A 15,484-nucleotide genomic window follows, 5' to 3' on the forward strand; every position below is an offset into this window, starting at 1 on the left:
CAATAGTTGACAACATAGATGTCTAAGTACTAGAAGATATATTCCAGATATAATTTCTGAGAGTGTTTTCTTACCCCTGTGGGCTACAAGAAAGTCTTAGTGATGCAGTTCAAAAGTAAGAGAGAAATGTCCTGCAACTTAGAAAATATGTAGTCATCTTCTTGGGATAACTTAGAATATTCATTAAATATCAGGGAAAATATATATCCAAGATTATGCAGGACATTAAAAGGAAGAAAACTGGCCTGGATGCCATCCTGTGCAATGTGTTCTAGCTGATCCTGGTTGGCAGGGGGTTTGGTCTAGATGGTCTTCAGAGGTCTCTTCCAACCTTGCCCGTTCTGTGATTCTGTGAAAGAATAAGGAAAACAAACAAACAAACAAACCAACCCAATAGGCAACAAGGAAGTCATGGATGAATGACAGAAAGAGCAGAAAAGTTTACGTATCCAAGAGGTACTTCAAAGACCTTTTCCCTTTAGTACTGTGAAACCTAAGCTGGTAAATTGTCACTCCTTTAAGAGTAACACATTCCTGCTCTTTGAAATCCATTCCTGTCAACGTGTTTTACAGGTATTTTTTTTCTCAATTGGTGCTTGTGTTGCAGACAAATCACCTTCTAAGTGCTGAGAAAACCTAATGATCTCCTGTAGTTAAACAATCTCTCTTCTGGTGATGTCGTCAGTATTAGAAGTTTCAGAAAAATGCTCAGCACTTAAAAAACTGTTTTCTTTGATGGGATCATTGATTTACTCCCTTATTTTCTGCAAGGAAAAAAAAAAAAAGAATGCATATTAAAAATCCGTTAAGAGAAGGATATATTGCTATTAATATCATGCCACAAATCTAGAGGTTACATTTCCTTTTTTTTTTTTTTTTTAATATATTGGTGCTCAACATGGTCTGTTTTGTGGAAAATGTTTCATTTTTTTCTCTTGTTTGCTTTTGTCCCACAGTTTGCCTTTGGACCATTTTGAAATAGCCTTTCACAATAGTCAGGTGTGCTGAAATGAAAGGATAAAGATAGCCAGGCTCATATGTTTTTCCTTATATAAATATTAAAAATGTTGAGCTTGCTTTACTGGAGCACAAAGAATACCTGTAATGGTGACAGATAGTTCATGTGTCAGCTAAGGTGGGCTTTTATTGAGTTGCACAAAAAAAGGAAGCGGAAAGTGGAAGAGCCAAGCTGAGACTACAATCTCATTATGATTCTTCTTTAGTTTCTTGCTTCCTCCAGTGTTTTGAGGCTAATTTTCCTTTTCATGAAAATTCAGGGTTATATAGAGGAAACACAGGTACTATCACTCACTTATCAGACTGAATTGGAGATTTTACTCCTGTGACCAGATATCATTTAGAGAAATCAAACTGAATGGATTAAGCTCTGCTCTCTGGTGGCATAGCACACTGTGCACTTGATCACATCTATTTCCTGAATGACACTGGAATCAATGTACCAGAGAAAAGTTCCTTCTCCTAAATCAGTGTCAGTTCTGTCATTAGGAGGCTGTTCCTTTACTGGGAGCCATCACAATACAGCTACCTAATGTTTCTATTTTAGGTTATGAATTATGATGTATGAACAAATAGGTGAAAAATGAACCCTCTACTGAAGACAGGGTGAACTGCTTAAACTTACTGGTGCAAGGTGGAAGCAAGGAACAGGAATGACATAATGAAGCGGTAGTTTATCAAGCAAATCTGGTTAACATATGTCATAAGAAATGAATGAGAAATGAGTTTAACCCTTAAATTGGATGTCTGTAAGTCTACAGCTGAAATATCCAGATATATGAGTCAACCAGTCAAAGAAAGAACTGATGCTAGTAGGGAAGGGAAAACTCAAACTGATCTATTAACCTGTGAATGTTAAATCAAGCTAAAAAAGCTCTTAGCAGAATCAATTCTAAGTCTGATTGTGAGTAACCTTTTTTCCATTGATATGCACGCCTGGTGTAGTTCTACCATTCTGAATCTTAGTAAGTGCTAAATTCAAGGGGAAAAGTGCATCTGAACTAGACTCTGTGTTAGGGTAAGAATATGTGAAACAATTCCAAGAGAAGCTGAAGATTGCATAAACACAATGTGGTTTCAGTGCTTAAACTTATTTGTTATGATTTATACACAGACGTTTAAACCTCAGGCTCAATTTGTGTAGCATAGTTAGCATGGGTCCTAATATCAGGAATGAAATACGGATACTTTATCTTGCCAAGAACTTGGGCCCAACTCCATATTTCTCCACCTTTGTGACCTAATAACTGGACTCTTTCTACTCCTGAGATGGTTATATTACCAATGAATTTTCCTAAAGAGACTTAAAAAAGCAACTTAATAAAAATTGACAGAAGTTATAATAACAATGAAATTGATTTGATAGGAAACTTCTGCAGAGGTTGCTGCAAAAGGAAGAAACTGAACTATCATGATAAGAAAGGGAGAATTATCTCTAACTATTTGAACAAATTCCATCAATACCAAGCATCTCAGTTTCCAAAGCTATTAAATGGAACCTTTCAAACTGTCCCCCTTTGTGAATACTGTCAGATTTGCTGATGAAAATTAATAACATTAGTATAATAGTAACGATATCACTCATATCACTAATCACTAATCATATCACTGGTTTATGAATGTGTGGTAGTGGTAGGCATGCATTTGAAAAGTTAATTTATGCATGTTCAGAAACTAGGGTGGTGGATGGTACACCTAACATAGGATGCACCAGTAATTGCTCTAGAAGAGTTTTTAAGTTTCAACTGTTGTTTAGAAACTATTCTGGGTAATTGAATGACCACGCACAATCAAACACTTGCATTCGGTCCACACATAAAAAAATAAATAAATAAAAGATATATTTGTCATATTGATTCAAAGGACAGAACAACAGGCACATTCAAGAATGTTTTGATGTGCCTCTGGTTATTTGGTGACAGAATACAGAATTAAACTGATTAAATGAATTATTCAATGAGTTTTTTTTTTTGTTCAACTCTAAAGGAAATTTATTGGAAAAGTTACAACTATGTAAACTCGAAGCACAAATTGTATTGAAATATACGGGAAAAATGCTGAGTATGTATTATTTGTCTATGAGGCAGAAAAGAACAATACAATTTCATGAGGTCTATAAAACAGTCACAAGACCCATGTAAGGTGAAGGACAAAAACTGTGTGATGGAAGTCTTCCTACTGTATCATAATTAACTTTTATAAAGTAACATTTTTTTTTATATATAATTATTTTTTTTTACAAAGCAATAGCAACGTTGCCGGTTGCTTCCCCTTGGTAGATCAAGCTTTTAGGACTGGAAGAAAAGGGAATGATTTCGTAATACTGATTCTATCTTTTATTAAATTTTCTGTCTTTCTCCATATTTAACTTCAGTGATACAGAAAGAAGGGGGAAAAAGAAATAAATAAATAAAAAAATAAAACTTCTAATATGAAAGTTTTGAAACAAATTTATTTTTGGAACTGATATGTTCAGGAGCAAGACATAACTGTTTTTTGAGTTTTATAAACGTTATCATAGGTCACATAAATTGATATATTTTCTGAAAACCACAGTAATCTGTATCCTGTAATTTGTACAGATCCCAGCTTTTCTTCTTTTGGTATTATATCTGCAAAATATAAATCTTAGAATATAAACATGTTTTAAAGTAGACGAGTAAACAATTCAAAGAAAATAAAAACGATCTTACCTAGATTTTTAAAGCACTATTGTGATTTTTTTAAAAAAAGATGTTTTTTTAAATCTAGAAATCTGTGAATTAGCAATAAAAATTTCAGTCATTAAAAACAAGCAAACAAACACAACTAGTTCTATTTTTAAATATTTACATTTTACCTTTAGGGAGCCAAAGTGTACAAAGAATATTTCAGTGAATTGCCTTAGCCTTATCCAAACATGTGGTAAAATGTAATGGAATAAATGAGTTAAGAATTGTCTTTAGTAGTTTCTTTATTCTGCTATTGTGAAGTCTCATTTGTTCGTGAAAAATCATACATCTTTACATAAAACCAGTTGAGTTGATATGCCTTGTCCTTGAAAGTACAACAACAAAGGTACAGTAAAGATATAAGGAAAGACATGCAGTAAAACAGAACTGCTCAGAGGAATTTGTTGTAATCTCCACATTTGCATGGTTATATAAGAATGATTTCATACCTTCCAGGAACTTAAGTTTTGTCCTGCAGTGTGCAGTAACTCACAATAATGCTTTGAATTTCCTCTCCCCCTTTTTTTTTTGCCCCGAGCATATGCAAAAATAGACTGTGATTTCCTCAAATGTAGTCATTATCTCAAGGAGTTGGACTTTTGTTGTAAGAAAGCATTAAAGTTCATGATGTTCTGTTAGATTCACTGAACTGTACTCATGTTGATAACTAAGCTGTGCCATATAGCACCTGTTCCTTGACTTGAATGGGCTTTTGCTAATGAAAATGCATGTAAGTGACTTAGGTTTACATTCTCTGAATGTGAGTGAACTAAAATGCCATCTCTTGAATATGCACAAGAACAGATACAAATTCATGGATTTCATCTGAAAAACAAAGAAACAAATGCTGAAGCATTTTATTTAGTTTAGTTTGTTTGTTTGTTTTTAAATTATTATTTGCAGAGATACAGACATAAAGCAGATCCAGAATGTGATGACACTTGACATACAGTTCATCAAGAATAAACAGTGGCAGATGGAAGCTAACAGATAAACTCACATTGCTTAAAATAAGCTGTCTGAACTCTCATGTATCCACAGGGATATACAGGAATGTTACAGGGAGGTCTGTGTTCAAAAGATGAATGTATCCATGAGAGACAATTGAGATTCTTCTTTATCCAGGTGTACCAAGTGGTGTCACCTGTAGGATTGCACTGGGAATCTCACATGGTTTTGACATATTCATAACACTCCAGCTCTTGAAATCCTGTAATTTTTACAGGATTGCTTCTGTTATTTTGAAATATTACATGTTTCAAAATATTTGGTGAATTCAAATTATTCAAAATACTTGGTGTCAGCAGCGATGTAAAGTGCTGGAAGAACAGGATGAATATTGACACTGTAATGGGATTCCTTCCTTTCTGAGTTCATAATCTTGGTCTTGTTGTGTGGGTTAAAGAAAACACTCCTTAGCACGGTCATATTATTTAGGTGTGCTATGGTGAATGTTCTTGCTATGCTGAACTTAGTCCTCTTCGTCACCTGTGCATTCCTGTGATGCAATGGTAGGTGAGCTGCTCTGGAGGTTGCTTTGCTCTAAGAGCAGCTGTGCATGATAAGCTATTATCTCTTACTATGGACTTGTTTTAAAATCATTTATAGCCAGGAGGAATCTCCCCTTCTGGATCAGGTCCAGCATCTAAATTCTGCAGTTTCCATTCAGGTTAATGATACAAATGGAACGACTCACCTGTCACTCTGTGGAGTACAAGTAGCAGGGTTAGGACTCTAGACAGCAAGTTTTAAATCATGAAAAAAACAATCCCTAATGAAACAATGAAAAAAACCCTCCAAATAACTAAACCAGATGTTACAGTTTGTGTTTGGATTCATTTACATTTAGTGCATTGAATTTCTGTAGGAGAATTTGGATTTTTTTTTTTTAAATATGTCATGTAGCAGTGAATATGTTTAGTCAGTAAACTTCATCACAATCTACATGTGTTTATGACAAATTGAGATCCAATCTTATAAGGTATAAAAAAATTCATTGCATTTAAATATTCATTGTTAGAAGAAGCTGGATTTCTATTTGTGATAACAGAAATCAGTATGAAATAGAAGACAAAATAAATTAGGAATTTAGAAATTAGGAATTTTAATTCAGAAGAAAAAGAAAAAAATGCAGAGCCTTTACATGTGTCTGATTAAAAAAAAAAAAAAGTGTAAATAAAAAGATGCAAGGCTGTCTTTGAAAAAATGTAGTAGTTCACTGCAGAAATCAGACATACTTAATTAGAAACACCTCTTTTTCTGTTTTTTAAGCACAAAGGCCACTAGCTTGTGAATGAATCCCTGATGGGATTTCCTGAAGAAGTAAGCATCTGTCAGTTCTGTCTGCAGTGTACCCTCAAAGACTGCAGCTATGTTCTGGGGCAGCTGCACTTAAGGCAGCATCACATATTCTTGGTTCCCCATTGCTGGATGACAGCATAGCTACCTCCTTTCCAGACAATTGCATTTATTTTCATGATAAATCAGGGCAAATGGGGAGATTGAATATATTCTTGTGTCTTCCGATTGTGCAGTTGAGACACAGCTAAGAGGCACATCTGAGTACCAGGACCTCAGAGCAAACACAGCCTGTGGTATGTACACAGCTGTAATTGTTGTTTATGTTGAAAGTAACATAAACATATTCTAATATCTTAAGAAGTCTGATTTAAATGTCTGGAGGCAAGGTTATGAAGATAGAATTTATCTCAAAAAAAGGACGACTTGGACTCTAGAGACTCAGGATATGAGAATGAAACATGGAGACTTTTACCACTCTGAGCTTTTTTAATAAAGTGAATTACCTTACCAACTGATGGTTGTGGTGTGACCTCAGCCCAGACCCCAGTAGAAACACAAGACCATCCTCTACCCTTCTTACAGTTCAAAACCCAGGGTAGTCTCGAAAGAGAGAGTTCAAGGACTCGGAAAGGCATGAAAAATAAGATATGTTTCTAACGATGTCCCTCTAGAGCAGCAATGAACTGCATTTGGAGGGCAAAATGAAGAAATGTGTACAGCTACAGCTTCTGTATTTTGTAGATAAAAACACAGGACTAGCTGCCTGGCATTTGTCAGCAGTGCAAGAATCACACTGTTTATTACAAATAACATTAAAATCCCCATATAGTTTATTTATTTGCCAAAAAACATCTCTACAGCTTATTAATGACATTTTTACATGCTACCCCAATTTAAAAAGTCAATCTAGTTTTTTTTTGTTTTGTTTTGTTTTTTGTTTTTAAGTTTATTTCATCAACAGTGATTGGTATACTGGTATACTTTATTGATGGATCACTTACTAAAGACAATCCATATCTAATGAATTTAAAACTCTTTTTAGAAAAAACTTGGAAAATCAATAACAGGGCAGAAAATATTATTCTGTCTGTCTTTTAAAAATATAGATTCTGGTTCCTGTCTGTAGACTTTTGTTTATTGTTGACCTAATATGACAGTTATTAAAAAGCAGATGGATAAAAAGGAGGTGATAAGAAAATGAAAAGTTTTATAAAATGGCAGTAAGTGACAGAAACTTAATTGTTCTCTAAAAATGCATAGCATACTCTACAGAAATGACTGTAAGGGGAGATGAGCTGACACAAACAAGCACCTTTACCAACTTTATTCATTAGCAAGAGAGGCTGTGCAGCTCATACTTAACATCCTCACCATGTCTTGTGATAACAGTCTCTCCAGAATCATATATTAAACAATGGTGTCTCTGACAACACATCATGTGTGATAACCTCGGCTCAGTATGGAAAAAAAAAATAAAAAAATCATGCCTTCCTTCCCTTTCTCTTCTCAATTTGTCAGTGTTGAATCCACAGATCTTACAATGGTCCTACAATGCAAGTAGACAAAGTGAAAGAAAACCATCAAGTCAAATTTATCTTCATTTTATATACCCACAGGTATTTCTCCTGTAGCTTACTTTTAGTGTTTTTATGCCTGTTTTTTAAATCCTGATATAACTCTGTTGTAGTTTAATTCATTATTATCTCCAGCACTGCTTCACACTGTTCTGAACTCCTCTTTTAATAAGCATTTGTTTCTTTCTTTCATCTGGGAGCTAGTCTAAACCTCATCACTGCTACCACTGCTCTCTCCCTTGAATCATAGGGACATGGGCTTGCACAAGGTATAGAACAAGTCACTGTGCATCTGCTGAGCCTTGGCCCATTAACACACTATTAGCTTGGACCAATTCCGCTTAGCAAAGACTACTTTCACGGCAAGCTAAACTTAGTCAGGACTGTCTTTTGGGTCTAAAATCAGCACGGTTGTTCAGAAAAAAATTGCCTGTTGACTTAAACAAGGTAATCATCTTTCAAAGTAGACTAGAGCTTTTCAGTAGACTGGTTAGGTTTCGTGTAATACCTACATTTTAATTTTGGGTTTATAACAAGACTTTTCTCTTTATATTTCAACCACTGGTAAATGTCATAGTTTGATGAACACTATTGATGTTCAGATGATATCTCAGAATACAGTCTAAGATAAAACAAAACATGGCAGAATAGGTGAATCTCATATATATTTATTGAAATGTAAACAAGGCAAGGAAACTTTTGCCTTTCTTTCTTTGAGGAATCCACATCCAAGTGGTGAAGCTTTATCAGCTTTTGCCCTAGAAGTTTAAGTGACAAAAATCTGAGTAAAAAAATATGATGGTAGGAAGGACACTACTACTGAAATGCTAGTGTATCACAGTTGTAATAGAAAATGCCAGAAATCAGTGATGACTCATGAAAAATAATCTGTGCCAAGAAAAACTAACTGTATTCCATATCCTGAATTCATCCTTTTATCTGTTAGTAAAATCGATTTCTAGACAGGACTGTAAAAAGGGGTTTGATGGAACATAATTTTCCCCCAAAAATGGGAAAGAAAGTAAAGATTACCAAATAAAAATACAAGCAAAATAAATAATTTTTCATTAATGAATTGTATTTTCCTTTAAACCCATAACAGAAACATTTATTTTACATATTGGTAATCTGAAAAAGGCTTAGCATCTTGGTATTGAAAAAGCAGTGTCATTGCCACTACTAAAATAGCTATGTTTATCGGGCAGGAAATCAGAATGGGATTGGTGACATATATATTTTTTTTCTGTGTAAGAAAGTTCTGTAGTAAGAAGAAGGGGCATGTAACATGAAACAATACGTGAGACAGAGATATCTGAAAAAGAAATAGTGTACTGGGAAAACCTGGGGTGAGGGTCTAGGCAAATGTCTGGGGCAAAAAGCCAGAGGTTAATTCACCAGTTTTATCTTTGAGCAAATCTCTGCATCTGGGGGCTAGAGGGTTTTTTGTTTGCTTTGTTTTGTATATTTCTCATCTATTTTTCTTTTAATTCAATCTTTAAATAGATCTGAGGTTTATGGATTTTTTCCCCCTAGGCAACAGAAGAATTTTTTATTTTTATTTTTATTTTTTATTCCTGTTGAGTGAAAGCAAGGCTGAACATATTCCACATGTGCAGAAACCCATACTAAAGAGTAAAGTTACTGATGCAATACAGAAAACCAACTCCCAAGTCTGCATATTGAACCCAAGGCTCTCCCACAGAGCCCAGCTGCTCTCAAGGTCACATATGGCAAAAGCAGAGATGATAACACTTTAAGTTTTTGATGCATGCAGGTTATCATCACTAATATGACCAATACCTGCTCTCTAAGGCAGCTGCTTCATGAATAATCAATGAAGGAGCTGTGAATAAGCAGATGGATTGTAGCTGATGAGTTCCCTCTGGGCAGGCATAACACAGTTAGCAGTTATGTATAACAAGTATCATATAATAGCAGAATCCCACACTACAGGCACATCGCTAAAAGAAGTGGATAAAGCCAAGGGCAGCTCTGCGTGAATTAGCATATAAAAAAAAGGAAGGGTGACTCAGAAATGTCAAAGCCAGATGAGAGTGTGTTTATATGTGTGTACTTTTAAGACTTAATTCACTATAAAAAGGGGGAGAAATTCCCCCAAAGAAAAGGAACCTGAGAACACATGGTATTAAGTGCTATAAACGTATAAGGGAACTGTCAGTTACTAGTGTTGTTCTGCAAGGATTGCAGGGATTAAAGTAGCTGATATATATTTGTTTGACATGTTCTTCGAATGAAAAGACCAATTGAAAAATCAACACCAGTGACTGCTTTCATTCATTTTATCTTCCTTAGTGAATATCCATGTTTTGTGCCATTCACCAAAATAAATAGAAAGCCTTCTTTCCCACACTTTTAAGGGCCATGTGAAGAAATTGACCTTGTAGCTACAGCATACAAAGAAGACTCAAGCATTTGTGTATATTTTTAGAGACTTCCTCTGTGCTCTTCAACAGTTCAGTTAATGTGGTGTTTCATGTAAACTATCAAAGCTAGTCTGACTTGTTGTTCCAAATCTTTATGTTAAATATTAGGCATCAGTAGGCACTTGAAGAGTGAGAGATTCACCCTATGAGTTAAGGCAGTTTATTTAGGTGAATATTTTAGGAAGTATGTCTTTTTCAGATCCCACTGTAGATCCAGGTGCTCTCTGGGTATTTAGACAGGAGTGGTATTGCATGTTTATTTGAAGAGAGGTAAAAAGGGAGAAATAGCAGGAAAAATATAATAACAATAACAAAAATCTTCCTTGTCCCATTGTAAATATGTATATTTTGTCAGCTTTCTACATGTGAAGGTTATCTCCCAGGTTATGTAGTATAATAAGGTCCAGTCTAAATTAAGACATCTAATTACTGCTGTCATATAAAAAACAATTTCATCATTTTCATGACATGGAATCATCCATGTTAGCTACGATGATTCCAGCAATTTTAATAAACTGATTAATAGGCTTTTAATATTAGTGGCATAATTGAAAAAAATAAATACATAATTAAAGAGAGAGTTTGGTTCCAGCATCTAAAAGTTCATTAAGGAACTGATTTATTCTTCATATCTTCTGCTGAAGTAGAAGAAGAATATATCAGACTAAATCAAATTGTATGCTTAGGAATGGTCATGTCTACAGAGGAACACAGAAATACTTTATGTACATATATAATTTATTACTTCAGGAACAAAAAATTGGGACAATAATTACCCAAACTCAAAAATAAATTCTATGTAGACAATAATTATATTAGATGGACTTTGGCCAGGGTACTTGGTTAACACCAATTTTTGAAGGAGAACATTATGGAATTTTTAACGAGCAGAACTGATTAAGAAATGAAGTTTATAAATGAAGAGTGCATACCTGTTGTGAGAAATACATTACCAGAGGCATAGAGGTGAGGAGGAGTTAGCTTTTATATATGTAGGCAATATCATTTTTCAAAACTACCGTGAGAGAAAACTACGAACTACATCCACTAGTGAACATTTTCTGCAGCTTATTCTTCATAGGTCTCTCAATACAGTGGTGACCTGACCCAATTTTACAAAATACAAAATGCCTCCCAAGATATAGGATGTTCTGTAGTCAATGTGCACTTCACTAGTAATATGGTATATTTTTCATCTTGTAAGATCCAGATATTATGATACTACCGTATCACAAAGATGACAGTATTATGTTACAGATATGATCTCTTTACAAGCCTTTTTTTGGGGGAGGGAAGGGAATTTTTTGTAAAATGAGTCAGGAATTAATAAGGCACACTGGCTACCCATTGCTTGTAGATCTTGTATATAAAGCACATACATAAAGTGCTGTCCTTGTAAAGGCCTAAAAAGTGTTAGCAACAATAAGTGGTATATGGCTTCAACCTTAACTAGTAAAGCTTAGTCATGTGCCCAGCTCACTGTCTTGTTTGCTGCACCTTGTGCTGGCACAAGTGCTCCAGCCCTCTCTTGCCATAAGCACAAGGAAAAGGACAAGTATCCATCCTCCTTGAATGAAGGCCAAAAATGAAAGCTACTTTCATCCTCCCCTCTAATTCCTTTCATCTGTTTTCAGAGAGTTAGGCAGATACAGATTTTAGAAAAACTCTATGGATTGAAAACAGTGAGATACTGTATGTCATCTTAATTTATTACTGAGAAAACTTGGGGAAATATAAATCCATTTGTTATTGCTCAGGTGAATGGGAAATTATCTGGGTCAGAAGCTATTGTGAGCATAAGAGATGATAATCATCCTAAAATAAACAAAGAATTTCAGCAAGGAAATTACAGCTGAGATTAACAAAGGGGAAGAATAAACAAGTAGAGAAGCACCACAAAAGTGTCCATAAATGGATCCTTTAAACAAGTTAATAATTAATCTGACTTTTATCTTTAAACACAGAATTATTTTATTTGTTGGAGGAAATGCTACCTGGGAGATAATGTGATGATAAGAATAATCCAAATCTTTCCAGCAGATGGTTTAAATACTATCTGACATGTCCCTGCCTGCTGGAAATCGATACAGAGTGCTGCAGTCATTCTTTTCATTTCCAAGTTATTGCTTTGCTTTGTCGCCATTCCCCCTTCCCTCTTCCCCTTCCTCCCCCTCATACATTTTGAATACTTTATAAATACAAGAACAACACTGAGGCCTCTGTGGAAAATGTAATTGTTGGCAAATGGCTCACATCAACCAGGCACATAACCAGACACATAGAAACACACATACTTATGCTTACACGTACACACACTGCTTGGGTCCCAAAAGGCACCATCTTTGCACATTTTGCTGTATGCTTTTTACATTTTTATTAAAATGTTGATCTCTGCACACAAAGCTGATTTATTATTACTAAATTGCTTTGACAAGTGGAACAAAGACTCTTTGGAACTGACTTAAGAGAGTTTCCCCAAACTGTGCATATTTTAACATCCTTTAATTGGAGGTCACATGCCTAAACTAGAATAGAGTTATGAGCCAGCTAAAATCCTGAGTGACAGTAATCGAGTTTTTTTTTTTTTTTATACACTGTTTATGCAAAATAAACCATTGCTTTCTGTATTGTATTAGAAAGTTTTTTTTTTTTTTTTTTTTTTTTTCTTTCTTCATAGCCTGAGTTCATTCTTTATGTAAGACAGAAATTAAACTGTTACTTTAATTGTCATCTCTTTATTTTTAGCTTCTCCCTTCCATTAGCTGGAGCTGTGACTAGTTGTGATCTGATTCATTAAGGGATAATAGACTATTTGCATGAGTTCTACATAGAAAATTCAGTCCTTAAAATGTGAAATTTACTCCTTAGAATATGATGATCACAGAACTGTTACAGCAAGAGACACTCTACAGGACCCTAGTAAGACATGGTGAGAATCTAACTTTTTCAATGAGACATGCAAGCCATGTGGCTGGCAACTTTCATTTCTGAACATGGTTTAAAATACATTGATTTAAAATTCTTTAGCTTTTGTAACACATACTAAATATTCCAAGCTAAGAGCCTCGCTCTTGGTGCACCTAAGGCACCGTGGTGGTTTTACCATGCTGGGCAGCTAAACACCACAACTGCTCTCTCACTCCCCCTCTTTAGATGAGGAAGGGAAGAAGTAAAGTAAAGAACAACTCATGGGTTGAGATAAGGATAATTGAATTAAAGGGAAATAATAATAATAATAATTATTAAGGAAAGATTGTTATTAACTAATCACAGAATCACAGAATTTCTAGGTTGGAAGAGACCTCAAGATCATCGAGTCCAACCTCTAACCTAACACTAACAGTCCCCACTAAACCATATCCCTAAGCTCTACATCTAAACGTCTTTTGAAGACTTCCAGGGATGGTGACTCCACCACCTCCCTGGGCAGCCCGTTCCAGTGCCTAACAACCCTTTCAGTAAAGAAATTCTTCCTAACATCTAACCTAAAACTCCCCTGGCGTAACTTTAGCCCATTCCCCCTCGTCCTGTCACCAGGCACATGGGAGAACAGGCCAACCCCCACCTCGCTAATCAATTTAACAAAAGGGAAAAAAAGGAAAGGGGAAAAGGGAGGGAGAAAGGGAAAAGAAAACAAAACAAAAATAAAGGCTATTTGGAACTGCAGAGGAAAGAAATTACTCTCTACTTCCCACAAATGAGAGATGCTTGAACACGTCCTTGAAGCAGGGCCTCAACGCACGTAGCCCGTGTTTGGGAGGAAGACCGACATTTTCCCAACGAGAGCCCACCCCTCCCCTCTTCTTCCTGTTTCCATGTTTTATTGCTGAGTTTGACATCACATGGTATGGAATATCCCTTTGGTTGGTTTAAGTCAGCTGCCCTGGTGATATTTCTCTTCTCACTTTTTTGCCCACTCCCTAGGAGGGTTAGAGAGAATCCTGATGCTGTGCCAGCACTGCTCAGCAATAGACACAACACTGGTGTGATAATACTGTTGTTCTAGCTACAAGTGCAGAGCACAGCACTGTATGGGCTGCTGCAGGGAAAGTTAACATCCCAGCCAGACCCATACACCCATCTGAGATGACACAGAGCAGTGTATGAGAGTCCTGTCTCCCAGTTGAGACCAGTGTTGTTGGAGCCCTGCCATGGGTATGCCATCACCATGACATGCTGTGGGGACATTGGATTTGTGTCTCTGCTGTGACAGGCTATGGCACAGTAACACCAGATGCTGGGGAAGTTGGAGAGGAGCCACCAGCATCCCTGGAAACCCTCACAGTGCCACTGTATCATAAGCACAGTACAGCTGCAGAGGAGGTACACTGTCTCTGGATTTCTACCTGCAACAGCTGAGGAACATTTAGCCATAAACACAGATGGGTGAGTGTGGAAATTAGTCTTTTGCACTCTTGGATTTTAAAATGTGAATATTTGGTTAAACTGTAAAAAGATGCCTTCTATAGGATTTATAGAGCAGTAGCAGAATAAACAGACAATTCATTCTTGGCTAGTCATTCCTGTATCCGCAACAGAAATGTTAATCTCGTAGTTTTCAGAGAGTAATGCATGACCATTAAGGCGTCTCTGCACAAGTTCTCCTGGCCACCTGTCATGTCTCTGAGTAGGTATTAATGGCACTGACATTACAGCTTATGAGAAATCAAATTACAAAACAGTCAAGAAATTAATGTTTCAGCACTTCATTATAGGAGCAAAGGGTAACAACCTATGTATTCTTTTAATTAGTTATTGACCTGGATCTATATCATCTCTCAAACCAGTGTTTGATTTCGGTGACAACTTTATTGCAGTTCTCCACCAAACATGAAAGTCCTGAAGGCCCAATACAGGCAGGCAAAATGCAGGTCGTGGTCCTAAATGAGCTACCACGTCCTGATTAGCCTGAATGAGGAAGACAGGTTTGGAAGTATGATGGAATGTATTAGTGAATATTGATTACCTAAAATTGCCACTTACCTGTGTTGTAACAGAATGAAAATTATACTAATGTCAAACGAGATGTAAGCAGTGAGCATATAGAAAGAGTACAGCTGAGTTCCTTTTCCCAAGAAGGAAATGGTGGCCTTTTCATAAAGAACTGGACATTTACTTTTGTATGCAAATTAACACAGGTCACTGAGCTGCTTTATTTGAAAAGAGAACACTGTGTCACTGTCAACCCTGTTTAAATATGCAAGGAGAGAGATATGAATTGGACATTGGCATTATCATACTATTTAGTGAAGGAAGTTAGATTGCATTAGTTTTCTGCAACTTCACTTTGCTGCTAATGACTTCCCTCATTACAACTATCAGCATGATTACTCTAATATCACATCATTTAGTCATGATCAGCTTCTCTTAGTATGGACATGACCAGAAGTTGTGCACATGTCAGTTTGTGACATTTTTCTTCCACATTAAAAGTTCA

The 15,484-nt window shown here is 35.9% G+C and overlaps 1 long non-coding RNA gene across 6 annotated transcripts in view; it reads left to right on the forward strand.

Moving 5' to 3' along the window:
• The window catches only part of LOC106016529 (uncharacterized), a 309,486-nt gene that overhangs the window by 276,420 nt on the left and 17,582 nt on the right, over nucleotides 1-15,484 (forward strand). For 4 of the 6 annotated variants that reach the window (XR_011809542.1, XR_011809546.1, XR_011809541.1 and 1 more), the window contains one exon: nucleotides 14,261-14,433. The exons of the other annotated variants lie outside the window; for them this stretch is intronic. This is a non-coding gene — a long non-coding RNA (uncharacterized lncRNA). The remainder of the gene's footprint in view (nucleotides 1-14,260; nucleotides 14,434-15,484) is intronic. 6 annotated transcript variants of the gene reach the window in all.

This window comes from Anas platyrhynchos, chromosome 5 (assembly GCF_047663525.1).
Source record: "Anas platyrhynchos isolate ZD024472 breed Pekin duck chromosome 5, IASCAAS_PekinDuck_T2T, whole genome shotgun sequence".
Classification (NCBI taxonomy): domain Eukaryota; kingdom Metazoa; phylum Chordata; class Aves; order Anseriformes; family Anatidae; genus Anas; species Anas platyrhynchos.